The sequence below is a fragment of the Corvus cornix genome, chromosome 9 (genome assembly GCF_000738735.6).
Source record: "Corvus cornix cornix isolate S_Up_H32 chromosome 9, ASM73873v5, whole genome shotgun sequence".
Classification (NCBI taxonomy): domain Eukaryota; kingdom Metazoa; phylum Chordata; class Aves; order Passeriformes; family Corvidae; genus Corvus; species Corvus cornix.
The window spans coordinates 14,261,786-14,287,919 of NC_046339.1; the positions used below are offsets into that span (position 1 = coordinate 14,261,786).

General features: G+C 37.5%; 1 long non-coding RNA gene across 1 annotated transcript in view; it reads right to left on the bottom strand.

The window, feature by feature from the left end:
* LOC109951008 overlaps nucleotides 1-26,134 on the bottom strand; it is a 432,683-nt gene that overhangs the window by 362,904 nt on the left and 43,645 nt on the right. The window lies entirely within an intron of this gene.

Consider the following 26,134-nt stretch of genomic DNA (forward strand, 5'->3'; position numbering starts at 1 on the left):
TTTCTAGGACGATAATCATAATGCATTTGTCCATGTGTAAAATTCCTCTGGATTGTATTTTCAAAGAGGCCTTAGACTGACTGCTAACATTTCAGCAGCAGCTCTCGTCTGAAGCTCTGCACACACAAAATTCTTTCTGTATTTGTACAGTTCGAGAGATCTTGCATCAGTCAAGCAACAGAGGAGCTCTCTGAACTGTGTGCTCCAGCAGCACCAGTTGTTTGAAGTTCACAAAAGAGCTGTGTCATGTTCTTTGCTGTTGAGCACTGCCTGGGAATTTATTGTCCTCTAGTTTTTCACACAAAAGCTTGACAGTGAAACCATCAGTACAGAGCTCTGAAAAGGCAGATTGCAGCAGCACTGGAACAAAGATTACTTTGTTTTTTGTTTCTCTTTCCTCATCTTCCAATTGTATTCCAACCTTTCTAATTATTTTCTTTACAATATATATTTATTTTTTTTATATTTAATAAAATGCACCTTCACATTGACATTTTAAAATTTGTGTACTCTCCAGTTATTTATTTTATGAATAAAACAAACACAGTCCTTGGAAGGATCTCTAATTAACAGGGTTTTGGTAATAATTTTCAATGTTTACCTTGTTCTTATTTTATGTTGAAAATACACTTGTACAAAACAGAAATCTGGATTCCCAAAATAAAACATATCTGTATTTTGGCAGAAAAATAGAAAGAAGAAACCACAAACAAATGTTTCTTGCATTACTCTAGGGAAGTGTCAATTTAAAGCCCAGATAACATGACACAGTCACCAAATGACATCTTGTCTGCTGGTCATCAAAAAAAAATCTCAAGATGCCTCTTTGGATTCAGGCCAAAATCATGTGTTCAGAAAGCAAGAAAGCACACTGTGTTTTGTGCTTCAAGTACCAGATATGTTGTACAGTACAAATGCTGAGCTCCCTTCCAAGCATCCACAGGTTGTGAAATGGAATTGCAGGCAAGAAATTGTCCCATGGTAAGGCTTCTCTTTCAGTGTGCACCTAAATATTTCCTCATTTTTATCTAGCTCTAGATTCAAACTTTTTTTATACCATAATTTTTAATGAGTTATTTTAAAAATAAATTATTTTAATCATAAAACATGTTACTTTACATGCTGGACTAAGAGAAATAATCTTCCAATTCTTTCATTCCTTCCCATTCACTAATACTTTTGGATTATGGGGGAGGGGAGTGTTGCCTACCAAGTGACAGCTCAGAATTGCCCCACGGCAATTATTGGTCCCCCTTGGGTGTAAGCAAACCAATCTATTTAATGTCTAGTAGCTGTTGAACCTAAGCAAGTACATTGTGTCATTCAGTCTCTAAATAAAACAGGAATACCATTTGTCCTCCCAACAGAAAACAGAGTGGAGCAGGGAAAGCAAGTTCCTGTAAACAACACTCAGGAGTGCAGCTGGAGCTGGCTTTTGTCCCTCCTCTGTCAGAGGGCTCAGACTCCAGCAGGAGATTGTTGGAGCTACTGGGTCCCTTCCCCTTGTGCCAGGACCAGAGTTAGTGTGTGAAGGGTTTGATCCTAAGCAAGACTGCCAAGAACGACCACGGCCAGCCTTCTGTAAAACATTAAGTACCTGTGTCTTGCAGTGGCGCACAATGAAATGAACAGCATGGAAAACAGCGTATAAATTCATAGCAAATTCACAGAGTCCAATTTTCTTATTTAATTATTTCAGCAAATATTGGATCCATGTGTAATTGGCAATTATGTTGTAAGTTTTACCAATGGGTACATTCTCCCAAGAGGTGACATTCCCTGAACAAGGATGAACAAGATGTGCATTAGAGTTGTGCTGTTTCCTGTTGTATACAGTATTTCCTAGTCACACTACACATCAGTGATGCTTTACAGACAGGTCTTACAGTGCGTATGAGCAGCGTGTCTGAACAAACACAGAGGTGTTTGCACAATAGGCTCTCCGTTTGTGATGGGATCTACATGCATTACTTTGGTAACGTCAATGAGGACAACTTCCATGAGTAAGATATTATAGTAAATCCACAGGAAGCCTAAAAAGTCATGTATAAGCAGCCCTGATTCAGCACTACTTCAAACAGAAATAGAATACCAATTAGTGCAGCAGAGAGATGCAACACGACCAATGCTTGAGTCAAAAATATCACAGAAAAACTCCCATTTCTTCACTTTATAAAACACTCTTTGTTTCTATCATCAGTTTCTCCCCTCCTTGAGTGTTCATAAAATAGTGAATTGAGACAGAAGATAGAAGCTTTATTTGACTGTGAGGGGAAAAAAAAAGCTGTACATGTACAAAAAGCATTTAGATCTTTCACAAATGGTCACAAGTTATAGTGGATGTAGAGGAAATTATCAGTAATGAAGCAGAGAAAATGTAATGAAGCAATTGTTTAAAGTTACTAGTCCTAAGAAAGACCAAATCTTAATTTTTGTGCTCAGTGTAACAGATAAAATTTCTTTGCTTTCCACAGGCTGGACTTGTTGGTAATGTTACAAAGTGGTTCTGAGTGTCAGAGTCTGTTATTAAACAGACTAATACCTCATACTACACACCATTCAGCAACTTTTTAATTTTAAATATAGTCTTACATATTTGTTGTACTGAGGTATCTGCAGAATTGTAATAAAATCAGTGGAACTGATAGACAAGTAAGGAATTGCTTGCTATGCTCAGAAGTATCAAAAAATTGCTGAGAAACAATCCATGCTAAATAAAGGCATTTCTTTCCCAAAGTTTTTAACATTGTTTGGAAAAACCTTTGTTCATTATTATTGACAGAGAATAAAGTCACAAAGGCCTGGTAGAAACAAATTGAAAAGTATTTGGCTTTTCTCCTCCGCCTTCTGTGCCAGCCATTTGCACCATCTACAAGGCTGTCCCTATAAAAATTTCCAGCTATTTTTGCTACCAGCAGAGAGGCACAGCATGAAGCTTATCCACATCAAACAGCCTCCTCCAGAGTTTACCAGTCTTTCATTTTAATGTGTTGCTGTCTTTCTAATCAGCTTGGTCCATCTCTGGGTTTTTGCATCTCCCATGTATATCTACACATTATACTGCTGGTGGTTTATTGAATTTATGAAATTTCTTTCCCCTGGTGGACCAGCCAATGAATTTCCTACTGATAATTTAACTGTGGTAAGTAAGCTTCATCCATCATTTCCTTATTTATCTCTGGAAGCAAAAGCAATAGTCACAGAGTCTTTGAAAAGAAGGTTTGTGACCTGACCTTGTGCCTTCAATGAAAACTAATAATGACTTGATAATAATGGGATTTTTCTTAGGAGTATGAGACCTGTCAAAGCATGGTCTGGAATGAAAGTTCCATTAAATAGCTTGGCAATGATGCAATATTGGTTGACCTGATTGTTTTTCCTTCAGGAGTTATAAATCAATAGCATGTGCCCAGATTCATGGAAAAAGTTAAAATCTTTCTCTTTCATGAAATATTATTCAAAGTATTTTTGTTATGTGTTTTCATACATTATTTAATAATTTTATTTATATTAATTCTTATTATCAAACCATGAGGAATTACCATTTAATGTTCTTTGTATTACAGTACAACTGCATAATGAAAAGGTAGATCTAGAAAAAAAGCAAATTGTTGTTCTCATCCTCCACAGAAAATAATATCCAGATCCAAATGCATGCTGTTTTACCTGATTGCAAAAAAAAGCTGTAGTTTAAAAAATTTCCCCTGACATTTTTCATGATTAGTTTTCAACAGGCATATTGGGTTTCTATTTTACATACAGAGAAATGTTCACCTCTTTGCCAGCAATGAAAAATATCTCCAAAATAATACAAAATGAATCCTCAGTGGTACCTTCATGAATCACATGAAACTGTGTGCATAGAACAATATTTTCTGGGATGTTAGAATCTCATTTTAAATGCAAGACACTGAAGAAGACTCTGTCTCGCTCCAGCATGAGACTGATCCTTCAGAAGAACCTCAGCCCTAAACAAGGCAACTACCGAAAATACAAATATTTTTCTGCTCTATTTATATAACAACCAAAAAAAAAAAAGTAAAACTTCTAGATTGAAAAGCCTCAAACAAAGCAAGAGTCACAATAATATTTTGTAATCTGTTGCACAGTAATTCACTGAAGGGTCTATAGAACAATCACTCACCAGAGACAAAGAATAAATGGTAAATGAAACAGGTACTTTTTGGGGGCAACACCAACACAACCTCCCTGCCTTGGGGACTGACCTACCCAGACTTCATGTTTCAGCTTAATCAGGTAACCTGGAGGTACAGGACTGTAGAATTTGGACAGTGCTTTGATTCCAAACCTTCCCAGTACTGAATGTCCTAAGATCCTGATTTAGAGCCAACACAATTGATACAGTCTGTCTTGAGATCAGACTCACGGATTTAACCACACTGTTACTGTTACTGAACCTGTCCAGAACTGATTGATTCCTATAATTTCCAGTATGAGATATATATTTATTCATCAATAAGTTATACCGAGCTTTACCTGGGTCAGACATTGTCTTTTCTCTTAAACAGTTTCTCCTTCTTAGTGTTCCTCCTGTTCACCCTTATCCCTTTACATTCAGTTTAATTACATTAATTTTAAATAAATAAAGGGGATTTAGTTAAATCCCATTAAGAGGAGCAAATATGTCCTATTTAATCTCTCCTTTTTTTATTGTGTTAAACTAAACAAAGCTTTGCTAGTCCCACTCACTTTTTCCACTCACTTTTCAAACTTGCAGTCTTTTCCTGAATGTTAATTTTCCTTCATTTTGAAGGACCAGAAACTAAATTTTGCAGATAAAAAAGACCATTACTTACACTAGAGTACCACTGCTGTTGTGTATCCACAGTTGCCAGAAGTCAGAGTCCACAGCTGTGTGAGCTTCACTGGGCACAACTGAGTATGTAACAAGGTGCACTTTTAATACAGCAACATTTACACTACTGAGCATTAGAGGAGAGGAAGCTGGAAGTGGAATGAGTGATTTGCAATTTGGTCACTGTCTCGTGAGCTTGTTACAAACAAAGCAGCAAAAGACTATTTATGTTCAGGTAAATGTTTCAAACAGGAGATGCAGCCATTTCCTAAAAAAATTGTGTAGAGAAATGTTTTATCCTTTGGTTCTCCTTGCTCTGCAGTCACCTTCTCCTTCAATCTGCAGTGTGACAAATACGTACAAGCACATGTGTAAGTACTTGTATTTGTCATTTGTCATTGTGCAATGCTTTTGCTTAATGCAAGCATCGCACCTTTCTGTAAAGGCAAGGCACTGTTTAGGGCTGAGCATTTGTAAGAGACGGTCCGAAGATCCCCTCATCTGCCTCACAATCATCGCCGAGGACAGAGACTGAACACAGGAGTCCTGGCCTGGCTGAGGTGGGATGTCTGCCAAGTGCTGCCTGCAGGTGTGCCCGCTGGGAACTGGTACGCATTCCTGAGGAAAATTAGGGCAGGTCCCAATGGACTGTGCCGTTCTTGCTGCCCAGGCGGGAAGGACTGCGCTGAAGCGGAAAGGAATGACCTGTCCTGTACACCTCTCCGGTACACCTGTCCTGTACGTCTGTCCTGTACCTGCTTCCCAAAGCAACGGGCCCCATAACAATGGCTGTAGATTTCCCAACCTCTTGGCCAGTTGCTCCTCGCTTCTGAAAAGGGCTATAAAGGGACCTTCTGAAATAACCGAGTCCGAGATCTCCCCACGGAAAGAAGACGAATCTATTGGCAGAAGACCACGAGGACTTCGTCTCATCTGTTGGTAGCTATTGCCCCTCTTTTTCCCACTCTCTACTTTGTTTTTCTCTCTCTCTCTCTCTCTCTCTTACTCTCTTCTATTGCATTACAGTGTTGTGGGCACTTAATAAAGGTGCATGGACTTAATAAAGTCCTTTTACACTCTGAGATCGATAAACAAACCATCACGACCCCCGCTTGCATTAGCGGATCATGACAGCATTCTGCTGCATTATTTGCATTTTGGATTTTATTCAGAATATTCAGAATCACTCTCTGTATTTTCCAGTCCTTTTTTCTTTCCCAGAATACCAAGCAATTCCAATTCTTTGTTTTGCAAACTAAGTCCACTGAGTCATTATATCATCTTCCTGCCAAGACGTCTGTGCTCTCCTACTTTCAACAGTCTTGTTTCTCCTAAGCCAGACTTTGCAGCAGTCCCTTAGTTATTTTGGGTGTTCTGATCCCTGACACAATCTGTCCTCAAATTCCATGAATCTGAAAGACATTAATCCAACCTCACTAACCCCTATGGAACTGCTTTGGGTTTTATTCTGACAATGCTGCATTCTTTAAGTTTCTAAAGTGCAGTCTGATTTATTTTGTTCACTTTCTATAAGCTGCAAAAAAATTCTAAGGTGTTACCGAGCTCAATATTTTAAAACAATACCAAAAATTTATTGGTTTTTTCAGCTAAATCTACTTATTTGAACCCTTTCAAATTATCTCCACCACATAGAACTGCAATGAAATTTAATATCACACTTCTTTTTGGTAACATCTTTGCTAATGTTTACTTTTTCTACTAATTTTTTTTCTCCCTACAACTGCTTCATTTCAAGTGCTATGAGGGCTTCACACACAAAACTAACCAAATAAGAGTTAGGAGTTTTGACACAAATTGGAGGAGACTGGTTAACACTACAGCTGCTGTGCTGGATGTTACAGGAGGAAGCTTCAGAGAGGAGGAGAAGGATATGGGCACAGGTTCAGTTTGGTGTCCCTGCACCACTGTTTCAGTCCTCCAGCCTGACTGCCTGCTCCCAGACAGCTGAGGGATGACCTCTGCCACTTTCCACACATCCCCACCACTCTGTACATGTTCCCAGTGGAAAATGTACATATATCTGGAAGAGTCCTACCTCCTGATGCATGGCTATGTGCAGCACAGGGGGTCAGGGAACCCGAAAGGGTACATGGAATATGTTTAGAGACCATTTACTGTCTGTTAAAATGAAAAAACTCTGTAAGTGGGAGGCCAGATGACAGCCACCATAGTGCACAATTGCTTTCTCTGTAGAGCCCAATGAAAAGAAATATTAAAAAAAATAATAATAATAAAGCCATTTTCTTAGGTTACCTGCCAAGCCACAGCAGCAAGATATTCCACACATCAATGCACAAGGTATGCCATCGAGTCAGTCCCTCTGCTAGAAAAATTCAGCACAAATGGCAACACAGTGTATATGTATCTCTGCTGAAGGAATCTCCAGGTGTGCTCAACACCTTGTCCAGGCTGCACCCCCTGAAGCCATGACAGTTACCATGGCAGCCATTCAAAGACATGTGGCAGGACTCAGAAAGGTAATCTGAAATGCCTAAAGAAGGTTATTTAGGACACAACAGTAGTCTGCTTCAGAATTCAGCCAGGACTTCTCCACTTCAGCCCATTTTCTACTCTTTTTACCGACCTTGTACTAAAAAACAATATTTTCTCTATATTGTTTGGTTAACTTGAATACTTTTTGCTCCTGTCCAGAGGATTCTCAGTACCAATTTAAAGGTAAGAAAAACCCTTACCCTTGAAGTCATAGAATACAGGGCAAAAAATTTAAAAAGTAACCCATTGGTATTCCCACAGGCTTTCTCTGTCCCACTTATTTCCTCAAACAGCACAGGTTTTGAATCGCATTCTGCCAAGTGCCAAGACATAAAGCTTCTATATTGTCCACAGTGTGTATTTGTGAAACTCTCATACTGCTCTTATCTCAAATGTTCTTTCCTGCACTAATCCTGTTTGCTGTCTCCTGGTCTTGCAAGTCTCCTTACCCAGGAGGCTCAGGAGGGCCAACTGAGCACACCTGAGTGAGATGTTGCAAAAGAGCTGAGGTAAGCTCTGAGGGCCAGCAGCTGTGGGTTTTGAAGCTGCTGGAGATTCCTGTGACACTTAATGTGAACTTTATGAGATGAGCATCCTGAAATGAGGAAGGAAGGACAGAAGCAGCATAGAAAACATTATGCTGTAAGTCAGGAGACCAAGGCTTTTTTGGTTATTCTTCCCATATATGACGTTTAGACGTAGTTCCACTTCCTCACCAGTTGTTCTTGTTTGTATCAGTTACAAAGTTTTTAATAATCACTCTCACCATTTGTTTGTGCAATGCACAGATCATACAGAGGGGCCTTGACAGCTTTGGGAAAGTCTGGTGACTGCAATTCAAACACAAAAGTGCACATTTCAAAATGGCATTTCAGCAATCTCTGTCCCTGTTGCATTTTCTCCCAAACTGTGAAGGGAGATGATGGTGTAGGGATAATGAACACTTTTGAACAATACTATTTTCCAGAGAGAATCCAACTCGTTGACATCACTTAGAAGCCAGCAAATATTGAGCAGCCACAGACACATTCAAATGTGTGGCCTGTTATGCATCCCTGTTTCTGGTGAAGTATTTGTGTTACTAAAGTTTGAATGCATCTTATTGCAGCACTGTTAATCATTCTGGTATTTGCCAGACAGTTTAAATTTCACATCCTGCTTTGTAGTTAGATATGAAAAACTGTTCAAAACTGCTCATGTGATTTAGGAGATGAAAACAAACAGTATGCAGCTATATGACTTGTCGGAGCTACGCTGGTATCCTTGCACAATGCCCTGGCAGAGGAGGATGCCAGCTTCCATCTGGGAAGACCACGCCTAGTGCTGGGTTGTGGAAACAGCTCTTTTCTAAGTCACTTAAGTGCTTTTCAATTTCTTGGCAGCAGCGTTTGAAGAATTTTCTGCGTTACAGCCGATTTCATTTCAAGAAAATGCAAGCAATGTCTGTTTCAAATAATATGAAAAAAAGACAAATTATCTCAGACAGAAAATTAAGAGAAAAATAAGCAACAATAATGGAAGAAACCATAAGCTGGCATACTTGGCTAAGATGTATATACTTTAACTGAAATGCACAGTCAACATTTCAGAAAGTGATTACTTTTTCCTTTAAAAAAAAAAAAGCAAAACAAAACACATGGGGAATATTCCTTTTTTTCCTGTGGAACACTGTATAGATGGTCAAGAGTTAAATCTTGGGCAAAAGTAATCCTGGATAAACCTAAAACAGCAACTAACAAGCAGAATCTCCCAGCAGCAGGGAGCAAATGAGTTGGAGAAATGGTGAGGAGCGGAGAAAGCTTGATTTCTGAGCAAGTCAATTCTTTCTACAAGAATAGAAGCAGCAGAAGGAAAAAATTAGCAGAGTTTTTTTAGATACAACACAGAGTAGTTTAAAAGAAGTATGATGTAATTGGGGTCATGGAGATTTGGCTTATGCAGGAGACTGCCTAAGATACCAAGCTAAAAATTAAAGGAGACTCATAAGAATTGAAAGCAAATGCTGGAAAAGGGGAGTTTCAATACCTAAACTTCCTATTGCAGATTTGGTAAGGAGCAGAGAACACATTATCATTCTAATGTGCTCAAGGTGTGGAAGTTAAAGACAGAAGTATTAGATGCTGGGATACCATAATAACCCTATGTCCTAAAAGGCAAAGTATGCCATATGATCCCATCTACTCGACCATGGTGGAACTTCTCAGCAGCCTTCCTGAGAACACCAACAGCCGCTTTGGCCTACTGGGAATGGAGAGGTGAACCAGAGAGAGAAGGAAGCTGGCTGAGATATTACAGCCAATGCTCCTTTTTGGATCAAGCTACAGCTACTGTATTTGGGGTTTTTTTCCATTTCAGTTAAATTCCCTATGGTTTTTAGGACCTGATACAGAGAATATCTCAAAATTTCTCCTCTTTCAAGATATTCATAGACAAAATTATTAACTTACTTCAGCAATGATGATAAGAAGAGAGCAAAGAGATGCGTGAGGAGGTGTTGCCAACTGTCCAGCAACTGCTGAAGGAAACATAAGTAGTGGGACAGCTGATCTCTGACAGACTGCTCATTCAGCAGGATGCTGAGAAAAGAGCCTGCCAGAATCTGGCATCAAAATCTGGCATCAGAATCTGGCATCAGAATCTGGCAACATCAGAATCTGGCAACAGTCTTCTGCTTGCAGTACAAATCTGAATTCATGGCTTCAGAAAAGATTGAATTTCCTAAAGGCTGACATTCCAGATATAGTGAAATTGAAACATATAACTACTGTGATGGACCAAACACAGGCAGAAATGCAAGGGTGAGGAGACTGCATCTTAGAAGAACTCTTCAAAGGCTAGAAGTGACCAGCCTCAGAAACACAACTGCTCTGAACCTCTGAACTTCTGTATCTTCTGAGCCAAACAATTCTGACGTCAGCATAAAGATCCAAATGTCATGTTTGCATGAACTGCTTGAAAGTCACACATACCTTTCACTCTCCACTCTCAGAAATGTCTTCTTTCCATATTTACTATTAATTACAGTAAATTCATCAGTTATCAACCTCAGGCAGAACATCATTAATTGACAACTAAATGTGACACAATAAGGTACCCACAGTGTCTCAGCATCTTCCTTTCTTGTCCCTCAGTTAAAATCTTTATTAAATATTAATGAAGTTTCTTGAAACTGCTCCTGCAATGAGGCCTTTTCAGAGGCAACACACATCTGATAATGTGTTTCAGTTCAAGTATTTACAGGGGTCTTCTGCTTCCGTTGTTGAGAATCAGTTAAATAACTGGAACTTGTACCACATCTTTCCTAGCGCAAGCTACAGCTGATTCCAGCAAAGCATCTGAGTATGCAGCACTGGTATAGTTCTTTTAATTAATTAAAGGGAAATTTATACCAGAGAGGTAATTAATAAGAAAATAAAATCCAAACCAAAACAAGCCTCAGGTAAAATTCTGCAGAAAATTTTATTTTTTCCTTCAGACTTATGCTAACTTTTTGTCCCTTTTCCTTGAGCTCTGTTCTCTCCTCTGTTTTGCTGAGCAGATGTGCAGACTTCAGACTCAGGTTTATAAAAGTACTTTCAGAATATGGACATCGAGCTTTTTCCAACTCAGTAAATTATGCTTAAAATTAACTTTCTGGTCATTTCTTCCAAAGGGTCTTTGTGGCTTCAATATCACAAGGCTCTAGGCCTTCATGTGCACTTGAAAGATCTCCACACTTCTAAAGATCTCCAGAGCATTTTATCCTATTCCTGTCCTTTTCACTCCTTAAATTTTTATATTTATAGCTATGTTTAACTATGAATAATCTAGTAAATACCTTGAAATCCCTTGCTTTTATTTAATGTTAATCAAAGCTGCCATCAAAATAAGTTACAATAGTTACCATGATTTAGAGAACCTTAGGCACCAAAACAGTTTAAATAAATTGACACAACACTCAGAAATATGCTAGTGATGAATTTTTTCTAATCCATTAATATTGCAGACTCCTTTTACCATTTCAAGGTTATTTTTATGTGGATTCAGTGCTTATATTCTAATGTTATTTATTTAAAATAGCAAATAGAGGCAAACATTCAGCTAGTGAACCTTTATGCTTCCTTAGGAGTTCCATTTCTCCACTCTGTGTGCCTGGGCTCTTTCAAGTGCAATGTTTTATTATACAACATTTATATTCTATCAACCAGCTACTTGGCACACACAAACCATCATACCTCAGAATTCAACTGAGAGGTGACGTTCTGTAACCATTGAGCTACTGGGTACTTTTTTTGGAGGGATTGTTACGCAATTCTTGGCTGCATTATTCAACACTATTTAAAGCCTGGGTATTTAACAATAGTTGGCTGTAATTTTTCAAATATTTATTAAAGAAAAATATTAGTCTGATATAGGGGCACAGAATTTCAGACCTTCACTTATGGAAAAACATCTCTTTTTTGGTCTGGTGGCAATGGGGTTAACTGCCATGTGTATAGAGAGTGGAGATGGTGGGAAGAGAGGGAAAGACAAATTTCAGGGGGGTCCCAAGTGCTGGAGAGCTGGCCAGAGTAATGACATGAACACCGATACGATTTGAGCATCGTTCTCCCTTTACTGTTTACCTACACTAGCTGATATCTACTTTGCAAATATTCATGCCCAGTCCCTCTAGACGGCCTTTAATCCACGGGGGAGCTGACCGGTGTATAACTTTGCCAAGGACTTTCAGGGCTGCCTGCAGCCAGGTGTTATCCAGGCTTGCCTGCAGCCAGGGACCAGTTCAGGGGTTTTTCCTCAGCAACCCTGGGTTGTCCAATTTTTCCAGGGGTATCATATGCCCCTGTTCCACAAGGAATCCCTCTACAGACAAACACCAAGGAAAAGGGAATAGGGAGAGTGATGAAGTTCTTAGCTCTGAAATGGAGAAAGAAAATGACCATTTCTGGAATTTGGAAATGTTAAGCATGATGGAAAAGATGGAAAATTTTGATGTGCCATAACAGCAGTATCTCTATTGAGTTCAAGACTTTTATCATCCAGTTGGAGCTACAGTGCTTGGATCATCTTTTGACAGTGTATTATAGCTCTCCCTCTGGGGCTGAGGGCTGTTGGTTTATATCTTTCTATTCCCATGCTCACTAGTTGCTTGCTTTCACTGGCATAGTACTGATGAGGGCAAGGCATTGTCCTCCCTAAAGTGTGTGCTCAGTGTCTGTGAAACCTGGTAGTTCTATTATGCAGGACAGTCAGTGAGAGGGTTGTTTTGTATTTGATGCTCAGAAATGTTAATAAAATGATATATGTTAGTTCCAATTCTTAGCGTTGTATGTCCTTTTACTAACACTTTATTTATTCAGTAGACTCAGTGATTAATACAGCATGAGTAAAAGACTCTTGGAATAATAACTGATGCTCCCAAATGACTTTATTCTACGCAAACTGTATATTTTCATTTGATCTCATTTTTAGTTTGGAAATTAGGGAGCAAGACATTTTAAAATGCTGCCTGTCTGTTAAATTTCCTTTCCCACAGTAAATAGTGGCCATCTGAGAACAAATTTGGAAGACAGATAAAATTCTGAAGCTCTTATACTCATTCTGGAAATCAGCAGCTGTACAGGAAAGAAACAAATTAGTGCTCTAACAGAGAGAAAGACAGGATTCAGCCATTATACACTTCTCTTTGGCAGCTGCATGTTAACTGCAGAAAGTGCCATTTCCTGCCAGTGTGATCATCACAGGAGACTTGGGAAGGAACTGGGAGTAATGCAGTCAGAAGAGAGGACTTAGGACACAAAGGACATAAATCCATAGGAAGCCAGATCTCATTAATTTCCCTGATCGTAAAGAAATATTCTCTTTCTTAACAACGACTTTTTGCACTATAATTGCAATTTTATATATGTGTATACATTTACTACACACACGAGTAGTAAAAATAGCAATTTACTGAAACATTATGAGGTGCATATTTTCCCTCTTTTTTTTCCTTCCTTGCTCTTTACAGAACTCAACTGCACATGTATAACCCCACACCCCATCTCATTCACTAATGAGATGTTGAACCTATTCAGTGAGAGATTTATCAAAGAAAGATTGCATCAGGAGAAGCAGCAGGTGAACTGCATATCAACAAGAACACTGAGCAGTAAATATTTTTCAAAGTACAAGGGATAAACCACATGAATATTTCCTTTTTGAGAAGGGATATCAGATTTTTCAGATTAGTAACTAATGAGAAAAAGGGTATGAATAAATTTTGGAAGGGAGGGTGGGAGGGAGGGGAGCAAGGGAGGAAGGAAGGGAGAGAAAAGAGAGGGAGGAAGAAAGGGAGAGAGAGAGGGAAAGAGGGAAAGAGAGAGAAAGAGAGAGGAAAGAGAGAAAGAGAGAAGAAAAGAGAAAGAGAAAGAAAGAGACAAAGAGGAAGAGGAAGAGAGGAAGAGAAAGAAAGAAAGAAAGAGAAAGAAAAAGAGAGAAAGAAAGAGAAAGAAAGAGAGAGAAAGAGAGAGAGAGAGAAAGAGAAAGAGAAAGAGAAAAGAGAGAAAGAGAAAGAGAAAGAGAAAGAGAAAGAGAAAGAGAAAAGAGAAAGAGAAAGAGAAAGAGAAAGAGAAAGAGAAAGAGAAAGAGAAAGAGAAAGAGAAAGAGAGAGAAAGAGAAAGAGAAAGAGAAAAAGAGAGAAAGAGAAAGAGAAAGAGAAAGAGAAAGAGAAAGAGAAAGAGAAAGAGAGAGAGAGAGAAAGAGAAAGAGAGAGAGAGAGAAAGAGAGAGAGAGAAAGGGAAAAGGAGAGAAAAAGAGGGAGAAAGAGAGAGAAAGGGAAAGAGAGGGAAAGAGAGAGAAAGGGAAAAGAGAGGGAAAGAGAGAGAAAGAGAAGGAAAGAGAGGGAAAGAGGGAAAGAGAGGGAAAGAGGGAAAGAGAGAAACAGAGAGCGAGAGAGAGAGAGAGAGCAGGATATTGATACAAAATTGAAGAAAGTGATAGATTACCACTGACAAAGAAGAGTTTTGGTTTTGCTCTCAGTATTTTCCCTAGAAACCCTTTAAAAAGAGGGAAGGAAATTGTGTGTTTTCTTGTTTAGCTTTTCAACTACTGCTGCGAGGTTCTAGATGTAGAAGACAGAAAGGGACAGCAGTGCTATGGGCCAGAGTAGGCAGGGAAGATGTGCATGGAGGGGAGAAGTGCATTTGATAATGAACTTCTAGTTTAGCAGCAAATCACTGCTGTTGGAAATTCAGAATACTATCCAAAATAAGCAACACGTATTGTGAGCAACAGATTATTTCAGTATTTCATGGTACCAAAAGCTCTTACCAACAGAAAGAAGCAAATTGTATTTTTAAACTGAAGTCACAAGATAGGTGTTAAGTCTTTAAAGGATCTGTAGTGCAGTCTGAGCTATAAAATGCTGCTATTACAGTCGGTTGTAAATCTCCCTGACAGCTATGTCTGCAGTTCTAAAACTGAACTACTGAAACAGTGATACAATAATAATAAAAGCAATGCAACATAAGTCCTGGATGTACTAGATTTATGAATAGGATAGTCTTTCTTGAAAAGGGCATAGAAACCCCAATTAGCTAGGAAAAAAAAGATTAATAGAATTTTGTCAGTATCCACCAACATGAGTATCACCCAGACAATGAATTCTGCATTCCTTAAACTAATCTGATTCTTCAGTAATGTCACGTTATAAAAAATTACACTTACAATTTACACTTTGTTTCTGTATTTTGGTGCAGCAAAGGAGATCACTAGTAGTATGTCACAGGAGTAAGGGAGAAATGGAGTGAGCTGTCTACAAACTGATCAATACCAAACATCAATAGGGTTTGTGCTTCTGTACCACCAGCTTACCAGAATAAAAGAATATTTTTACAGTAGTTTTCTGACTTGATTTTTTCTGTAGAACATTGTTCAGAAGACTTTTAAGAAAATTTTCCACAGAACCTCAATATACCAGTAATTAGAATCACTAAATTTATATCACTAAAGAGATGCTTAGAAAACTTGAACCTTAAGAATACTGGATTGAGTCCTATTTACATAGACCTTAATGCTGCATTATGTATTTGGCACATGAAAAATCCCATCAATTTAAATTAGATTTAAATCAGATTTATGTTTAAATTAAGTGAAGTTAGACAGGGACATAAATATTTTGACTACCTGCCTCTTTTTCTTCATTGATCTAGTGAAACAGACCAAAGCAGTGGCAAATCTGAGTCAGAAATTGTTGATCTCCTCCCTTCCTGTAGTGACTTCAGCATCAGACTGCAACTGGGGAAAGCACAGTCCTGTGGGCTGCATTTGAAGGCATCATGAAACTGCGTACTGCTGATTGTGGCAAGAGGTTGTGGTTCCACTGGATGGCCACATAAAGAGCAAACATCTGTGGGCCCATCTCATACCATTTAAATTGTATTTGACAGGTCTGAATATATAATTATACAAAAATTCTTCAATAATTTAGCATAATAATAAATCAGCTTCCACTGTGATTCATACAAACATGAGGTGGGTAAGAGTAATCCCACAGCTCTATCAGTGCATCTCATTATCAGTTTCTGACAGCTGCTTCCTCGTACTTCGTACTGATAGAGGAGGCAGACAACTAGCTCAGAATTCCAACTGGGCTTTGTCTAAGTGTGATTGTATAGTTTGTATCAAACATCCAGTCAAGAAATCTCAGTTCTGATTGACTGCAATAGTGACAAAAGATTTTACACTAATCCTGTTCCACTCAGATTAGAAGAGTCTTAGCCATGTCCTTAAATGTGACAATTCAGATGAAAGAGTGCCTAGTATTTGACTGAGAGGGAGGAGTATAAATCCTTTACTTTTATAGGCAATCTCATTCATTTAGGAACACAGGTCAACTTTCCTACTGCACATTAATATAAGAAAACCAGTTAATAGAAAAAAACTACTCATGTTATTTAGTTTCCCAGCATAGGCCCCCTCAGCACAGCCAGCATTAGGAGAACTGAATGGCTCAGAGAGACTGGAAATTCAGTACCTTAGATGTAGTTCAGGGAGGTGTGGGAGTATTTAAAAGATTTCAAAGATATACAAGAGCAGTAACTGCCCAAAACATTGCAGAAACAAGGGTGGATACTGTCCTGATTGAACAAAATTATAGTTGTGTAAAATAAGCGTGAATACAATATCATGGCAAGTTTTCTTTGAAGTAGAGAGCAAATAGCAACTTCTACAGCATTTTACCCTTACCTTCAGGAAAACTCATATGCATGAGCCTACTGTCATTCACCTACTGTCAGCAAGTGACACATTTGGAAATATCCATCAAAGCCTGCAGGGGAAGAACTTGTCCCCACTAGAGTGAATGGAAACCTTTCTTTTTCCCAGAATTCATTCCTTGTTACTGCAGTTGCCCCATGAAATTAATGTGTATGAGGACGAGCAGTTCCATTTTGGCAGTGACTGTTATCACCAGTATAGTTCCAAAATAAAACAAAAAAATGTCCCCTAGTGTTTGTACAATATACCTCTCTATCTACATATGGATGTATGAGAGCTGGAGGAGAGGGCTGTTTGTTTTAGGTTTTGTGCTTGTGAACAACATCCAGCTCATTTCAAAACCACCAAAGCTCGAGCAGGGAACACTACCCCCACTATATTATCAAGGTTGCAGGAAATGACAACTGATGAACAGACAGCCAACGTTTTACAAGTGGTGATAAGCCATCAACCCAAATGTTTTATTAGTAACTTTTCTTAGAGGAAAAAATCCTGCACCATACTGTACTGTAGAAAAGGATAAAAGTTAATTTCAAAACAAACTGTCAAGGGTTATGGTGCTAAAAGCATCATTTTCACAATAAAATTAAGATTTCCCTCATACGAATTTTGTTGCCACAGAAACCAGCAACCACAGAATCTGAGATCATTTTCTGTAGAATAGAATTCCTGTGACCTTGAGTTTAATCAGTAGTGATAGTATTAATTTGAAAGCTGGAAAATAATAAAAAAAGTATTCTGCCATTTTCTGAGTTAATAATTTCACAGCTGTGGAAAAGGGGCATTCTTTTACAATAGTGTAATTTTGTAATTTGAACTCCACTGCTGTGAACGTTATTGGACATAGTGGCATCTTATTAACTTCACTGGAGTTGCTCATAATTGCAAGCACAGCTGACATATCCAGCAGTAAGATTTTGGAAGGCAAAGCTTTTAGCTCAGGAGACCTTAAAAAAGATTTTATCTTCTTTTATTTGTCAGAAAAAAAAAAAAGAAACCTCCAAATATAGCCACGACACTTCAGAAATGATTGTTAATATGCTTTGGAGAGGAAGATAGGAAGATCACTCGAGGGAGTCCTCCCTCAGTAGCTCCATATTCTCTCCCACACCCCGCAATTTCCACCCTAGGGAAGCTGGCAGAGATTGGTTCTACCTATGAAATTTCCATAAGTACCAAACTAAGTGCTATTAAACCCATGGAAGAGAAATTTGATGTTAAATTGGACTCTTGTGCTCTACAAATGTGAAAAATTAGGGGATAAAATGGAAATGCTTGAAGGTACACATTCTGCTATAAATGCTCAATATGATATTAAAAAAAAAAAAACTAAGGGCTAATGTAAGAAATCTTTCTGCTCTGTTAAAAATAATGATATTTTATGCCATAAATTAGAGGCGCTAGAGAAGCAGCCTCAGAGCAGGTGTTTTAGCATAAGTGGCGTTTTCGAAGGAAACAGTGACATTGAAGGAGTTGCTGAGTATTCCACGTCCATGGCATGGCAAAAAGTGCATCTGACCTAGTGAGCCTGCCATTAGTGACTCAGAAAAATGAGCTGTCTCACAGGAATCTGAACTGACTGCAAGAGTTTCTCTCTTCCAGCTAAGCATATTCCAATTTTACTGCTACTTCCGAAGTAGACTTAAACTTCTAAGAGTCTTACAACTTACTCAATGGGAGCAGAATTTCTGTTTTAGAATGGGTTAAAAACACATCATATGCTTATTTTTGTTGAAAGTATAACCATTTCTAAGTTTTGTCAAATATATTCCTTTAAAGGAAAATATAAATTTGTTTTCATATTTATTTTGTGATATAAAAGCACTTCTTTTCACACAAACAAAATGTAAATAGGATCTTTTTTTAATATAATGTATATTGACAAATATAATTTTTTATCTTATAAAAAGCAGAAGTACTCTAGAAACATCTTTACACTAACCAAGTCGGGTAGGACAAGCAAGGGTTTTAATGTTTACTGAATTAATGCAAGTCCTTAGTGAGGAAGATGTTCTTCCTACCTACATAGTCCTAATCTAATTTTATTCCAAGAGAAGTTTTCCTCTTTCCAATAACATGCTCTGTCAAAAAGCTGTACAGCTATCCACATACCTTTCTTAAGTACAAGTAAACAAAATGTCCTTACTCTGATACAGAGGATAGATCACAGTAGTGAACACACTGTTTGGAAACCAGACATTGCCCAAGAGACATCCATTCTAAGGCCTCTCCTGAGATCTGTGTCAATCAGATTTTGCTGTCATTCCAGTACAACTCCAAACATGTGCTTCCTATCATCCTGGAAGTAAATAATACAAAGGTTCCAGGAAACAGCCGCTCTTTGAAGGAACCAGAACCATGTCACTGATATCTGATGCTTGCAACTTATCAAAAATAGGCAACAGAAACCTATCTTGCACTTACAAGAGACCAAGGAGGATGTCTTTTATATCTCCAATGTCTATGATTTAGCTTTCCTCTCCCCTGCGTGCTCATGCACGTGGCAGAACTTTCCAGGATACTTGCAGATTACTAAAACCATATATAATTTAGATTTTTTAAATGTAAAAACTTTCCATTTTGTGTTTTAGTTATAGAATCAGTGGTTTGTAGTCTTTTATTCCAATGGGATGCCTCCTATGTGCACTAAGTAGTGCAGAATGTAGATACTCTCCAGGAGGTCCCTGAGGTAAGAAAACATCATATAAAATTTAACACTCTCCTCCAACACTTCAGTAACAACTAATGGCAGGAGCTGAAACTTGTTAAGAGGAAACAAAGCAAAACAAAGGAGCAAAAAAACCCAACCAGGGGTTCTGGCTCAACTCATTTTAGCATAACAAATCAGACACGTTTTGGGGCTACATTGAATTAGAGACTTCAGACAATACTTCAAACACATTTAACATCCTGGTTCCTGCAGAGGTCATTTTCTTTCCCAATCTTTATCAATTATCAGTTGTGTTGTGCTGAAGACACAAGAACTCTAGAGTTTTGTGGTTTTTTTATTCTTGTTTATTTATTGTGGATGTCCAGTGAAATTACTGCTTTTAAGCCCTAGTGTCCACAGAATACTGTAGCAAGAAGGTATTTATTCTAATTAGTGTTATTGTAAAGTAATCAGACAACTGTACACACGGAAACAAAGAGCAGAGGTGATGCTTAAAGAAAAAACAAACAACATTCTCATAGAAATCAGTGGTATTTAAAAAGATTTTAGAACCAGAGCAGAGGCAAGACTGCACAAGATAAGCACCTGAGTTAACATGGAGCTCAAAGAGTAAATATGGAAATATGGATTGGAAGTCAGGAAAATGCTACCTCTATACCAGCACGTCAATAAGGCTTTTGGTGGGCTGTGGCATTCAGCTCTAGTGTACATGTTAAAAAAGATATTGAAATTCCTACACCTTAGCAAAAGCGCTACAATAATTATTTTGCATTGTAAAACAGTCTACATTTTGAGAAAGAACAAAACAAATTCTAGTTCTGAACATATTTAACTAAACAAAGAAATGATAGTACTGAACCAGTTACTCAAGGCTGTACAAGATTCATCATTAGTTCAGCTTTTTTAATCCTGGTAAGATTTTTTTTGAATTAGCAGAAGTTCAGAAAATGAAAGATATTATTTGGCTACAAGCACCATTTACTGAAACTCAAGCTGTCTGTTATTTATGTTATTTATGTAGAAGTCACACCAGACATGTTTAATGGTCTGTTCTGACAATAACAATCAGTCTACAGGTCCACCTGGAATTAAATGTTAAAAATGTTGTTACAGCTTTTCAAAGTATTATCATTGAATTTCACCAATTTTCTTTAGTCCTTAAAAAAGCCTAAATAGCTTTCTCATTCTGCAAAAGCAGTGAAGCAGGGTTGTAAGCTCTGAAGAGCCTATTTTGAAGCACTCCTAAAGTTCTCTCTAAATCTAACCACCCAACTCCTTTCGCTGTCTTCATCTCTTGAAAATCTTTCCAAAATACTCAGTAACAACCACCCTTCCATATCCCCATACATCTTTTCTGTTGAATTATTTGTAGGAGGACATCTAGAACCAAGCAGTAATTTCTGTCATACAAGTGGTATTATTGTTAATACTTTGTTTTCTTCTTTCTACATTACAGAAATTCTTTTTCCTATTACCCGACAAGAACTAGTTCTTGCTTAACAGATAAACAAACTGCCTGCTGAGCCTAAGCCTACCTTATTTTGTCTGGGTTTTTTGGTGGGTTTTTGGGGAGTTTTGTTTGTTTGTTTTGTTGATGGTTTTTGGTTGGTTGGTTGGTTGGTTAGTTGGTTGGTTGGTTGGTTGGTTGTGGGGTGGAGAAGGTTGAAAAAAGAAAAGGCTTTTCCTGGAGTCCAGTATGAACATGTGAATATTTGTTTCACCTTGCTGACTCTATGTAACATTTGGGTGAATAATTTTCCAAACAATCTGAGCATTAAATCTAGAGACATGAATTTTCAGTGTTACTAAAGATGCTCAAAGGACCATTGTCAATGCAACTGATGTAGTAAATTCAGAATTACCTTAAAACATCCACCAGACTGAAAACATAGAGGAATGTTACCCCTACTATTACTCTCAACATGTTCAAGAACTTTTTTTTAATTATATATTAAGGTTTTGTGCACAAATCTAATTTGTTGAAATAATTTGAGATCCACATGAGGCCAGCAATATTGCAAATGACTATAATATCCATGAAATTATGACAGCTAAGAGCACTTTGGACTCAGTTATAGATCCCTGTAAAGTGTCAAGGGTGAGCTGGTATTCAAGTGTAGGTATTGAATTACCAGTGTGACTGGAAAGGGTTCCTCAAGCTTTGTGCTCACTGTTTTGCTATTTTGAATTTGGTTGTTTGAAATCAGTGCTACAGAGTACTGAAATAAAAAATCCCAGAGGAACTACCTGTAAATTCAGTTATGTTTTCCTTTCCCTTTCTTCTCAGTTCAGTATATTGCCAATTTTGAAGAGAGAAAGCCTATGTCATAAGATAATGTTTCCTGACTTGTGGAATTACAGCACAAAAAGAGTATTTGCATGTCCTATTCAGGTCTTAAGTAGATGTTAAATGATTTTTCTCCATAAGATCCCATGTAAGTTTAATCTACATCCCTGTTTCTACAGCTCTGAAATATTTTCTTTAAATATAGACAGATAGCTGGGTTATTCTACAGGCAGAAATAGTTAGAAAGTTAACATCTTAATCTATACCTAGAAATTATTTTTTATAAAAGATCTATTCACCCTGTTCCCATCATGGTACAGTAATGCATATATAGGTTCTCAGAGACAATCTCTCAGAACCTACCACTCATTTTCTTTCCTGAATAATGCACTTGTCCTGTCATAAACAAAAGATAAAACAAAATGAAAGCAATAATTTTTTTGGCAAGCAGAGAAATAGAAGCAGAGAGATATATTTGAATTATTTGGCCTTTTGCAACAAGCAAACTGTCTAAGAAATGTGACTCGTACTTATGGGATAAAATGTTTTGACACTCAAAAGGACAATCAATGACTGTAGAATTTCTTTAAATACTGAACAGAAAGAACAGGCTAACCTTGAAAGGATTTGCTGCCTTTTCGCAGGCCCAAATCCTTAATGCTTACAAGGGTAGCCAATCTGTCCATCAAGATCAATAGCAACAGCAGCCTGGCCAATATCTCACAGGCAAAGGGCAATAGAAAAGGGAAAGGAAGTGATAGCTACATTCTTTTTTTGAAAAATATTTTTCAAAAGTTTAGATCTGATCACTGAATCTTCTACTTCAAGTCATCAGCATTTACTAAAGAGCAAAGACAAAGCACAGGATATGATTCAGATCTTGCAAATGAGGAAAGAAATGTAGTTTACTTCAGAGCAGCAGACTATTTGGACAAAAAAAAAAGACATTAAAATGAAAACCAATTCTGACTATGAAAAATTGTCTAAACTACCAGAACTCTTACCTTTGGATAAATACATAAAATTATAGGTAGCATATTCAGGCTGAAGGTTTCAGAGGTAACACAATTTCAGCAGAATGCAGGACTTTATCTTTCTCATTTCTTTAATGATATTTTCCTTAATCTTTGGGTCAAGATTATTCCTACAAGATCACAAAGTCATATTCCTAGCAGAAGAATAACCTGTGAATGTATTTGATCACTTGGAAAATACATTTATCTTCCTCTATACCAATAATATGGAGTAATGATGACATATTTGAATAAATGTTATCAGAGGATATTTGGAGACTATTTTCTCAGTATATGTTATCAGTATAAATGCAATGTATGTCATGTGCACCCTGTTGTCCAAGGATGCTCACCTGAATGTTATCAAGATAGCATTTAGCAGCAAAGTCATTATAACTATCTATGTCTAAGATAACCCATCTAGATTTTAGAGAAAATATTTTTATTTAAGATCCAAACTGAGGATCAATATGATGTGTTTTAGCTCACAACAGGTAAAAAACATTACAGGTAAAATATAATTTAAAAAAAACAACTATGATTGTCAAGATAGCAAGGAGTAATTTGTTCTCGAGCCACAACTGAACTACATATGCCCCTTTTCTAAGGCTAGAATCAAGCCTAAATCACATAATGCTACTCAAGGAGTGTGCCTGGAGGCTTCTAGAAATCCTGCTATGGACTTCTCCTGTGTTTTAAGTGCATAAGTACATTCCAAAATCGGATTATAAGAGGTTGTCCGAAGCTGAGTATCCTCAAGTGAACCTACCTCGGTAACTTCCTCTTCCTCAAACCACAGGACTAATTACCACTAGTTATATATTAGTATGGAGTAAATAATTACCTATTTATATACTAACTATTATCCGGAAAACAAACCGAGAATAATTATGCTTTTCACTTGGAAATACAAACCTATAAGAATCCTGAGAACTTTACAGACACTATTTTTTGTAATCCTTATATCACCTTGAGGCTGTATTTTCAAAGCAAAAACATGACACTCCCTGTATGTGTCACTTTTACAGTTTTAGACAGTCAGCCCCCAAACCCTCTGTAGGCATCGTTTCACACCTTTGCCATTATGCTACTTGCATACTTCATAGATTAGGTAACTTTATTAAAAGGATCTTGGTTTGCTACTTTGAGGCAGGCAAATTACACTCCAGTTTTGGAAACGAAAGGAAGCTGAAGCACAGAGAAACTTTCAGGTTGAAAAAAATCAGGCTAAACCAGAAAGGCTCACACCAAAAAACATAATGTTTCAGAAGTCAATGCATCAAGACAGTGATTATTCACCAGAGCAAAACTTTAAAAAGGCCTCTACTATTCCTCCTCATTCACACAACTGTGAGACACCTGATCCTAAAAGACCTTTCCTGCTACACCTGTCAGAGAATCAAGCTCACAGCAGGAGCTTAGGTCCTATTCTTGCCAGCCAGCTTTCCTTGCTTACCCTGCCCAAAACCTAATCAAGTCTTCTCTTGGTCACCTTAATGACACTGGGTGGCTTGGGGGTCCTTCCTTTTATTAAAACAGCTTTCTGGCAGTGGAGAGCCTGAAGGAATTAAGGCCAGCTGAATGGGAAGGGATCTGGTTTTGCTGGTTTTAAGAGGCAGAAAAGTGTTACTCTAAACTGAGTGTAAGAGGAATTTGAGGCTGAGAAGAAATACAGATATAAGGTGGCAAGACAAATATCTAATAACAATTATGACTGGAATCTGCAAAAATGCAAAAAGACATGCCAGGGCTTTGCATTCCTTATTATTCATAGCATTCCTTACTGAAGTTTATTCTTGACAAGACATATGTATGCATAACCATTTTTAACAAGACTGCTCAGAGTCAGATTTTAAAATCTTAGAACTCAAAAAAATAGGACTGGCAGATACATTAGTGTTCTACCTGATCCCTCCATCTGCCCCTTTACAGCATCAGATGATCTAGGAAAAGAGAAAATCACCTGCTCTATACACCACCTTTGAATATTCTGGGGATATAAGAGCATTTGAGTCACTTGAGGTCACCAGATTGTTGGATATCTTCAAGTTTCAACTTCCCACTCAGTGAATTCAATGGAAGACATTGACTTTGAAGGGAACACAGATTTACAGAATTCTGCAGAAATATCTATTGTCAAAAAAATTTTAAAAGAAACACTAAAATTGTCTTCAACGCCATCTGCTCCCTCATTACCCAAACCCAAACCATGACCAACTGTACTTAAACATTTTTGACAAATCTAAAAAAAATTTCCTCCAGTAATGAAAACTCCATAATCTTTGTTGGAAATTCATCCTAGAACTTAATTTTACTTATTATTAGAAGGTTTTTACAACGTATTCTAACTTATCCTATTGAAATCCAAGGTCTGTGTAATCTGTGTTTAACTACAGGGAACAAAGAGAACAGTTGCTTCCAATTACTTAATCGAGTAATTGAATACATACCTGTATCCTTACACGTTTTTTACTGGTAATTATTTTCATTCTTAACTTGGTTTTCAAAATGTTTATTAGTTTTAAGTTCCAATTTCAAAATGGCTAATAATTCTAGAAATTGATTTTTCTATTTCAACTAAAAAATTGATAGGCCTCCACCATCAAACTGCACTCTAAAAGAAAAATATCTATTTTTTTTTTTAAGTTATTATCGAAGACTTATTGAGCTTCCATAAGGAAAAATTCAGAAAATTCTGAGAAAGAAGAGAATGTTCATCTGGAAAACCTTTTCTGCAAGATTCACTTGATTGTGACTGGTACAGCTACAGAAAAGAGTATGCAAAGAGCAGTGATGGTTCTGTGGTATTAAGAACCCTTTACAGTGAGAGAGCCAAACAGTTCAACCTGTTTATTTTCTCAGAAAAGAATGAATGGTGTCCAGAACAGGATATATAAGTACATTTGCAGGAAGAAAACCCACAGTGTAAGGCCTCTGTGGTGCAGAAGAAAGAGCAGTGAATGAAAGAAAGCTAAAATTAGCACAGACAGATAATTATCCTCTGCAACAGTTCATCACCAGCAATAGTGCATTCCCATCCATCAAAACCTAGAAGTCTGTTGGAATTCTATGATTTTGGCAACAAAACTGTTGTATAAAATTCTGGCAACTCAAAAAGGTAAAATGGGTAAAATAACTTGATATTCAGAGAGGGTCTTGTAACCTAGAAATTCAATCTACCCAAACTGCAAAAAAGCTAAACCATCACTGAAATAAAAAAAAAAAAAAAAAGAAACCAGAGAAATTGTTTACAAAGAAACATATCCCTAACTCAAGTCTCCCACAATTCTGGTTTGTCTTGAGGGAGAGCAAGAGATGAGTCAAGTTGTAACTTAACATATTTGTCAATTGCCATTTATGCTTTAAAAAATGTGCAAATAATAAGAGTAATCAAACAAAAACATGCCTTGTCCATGATCAAGGACTTGTAATGCTGCTTTCCAAAGGAAGGAACTCTGATGTAAGGTTTTCATCTCTTGTTTGCTGTTCACAGAGCAACTGAGAAGTAAAACATGCAAACATCATAACCTTAGACTGCAACATAAAGCCTTCTGGCAAAAGATCAAAGAAGATGGAACATAAAAGCTCCAGATAAG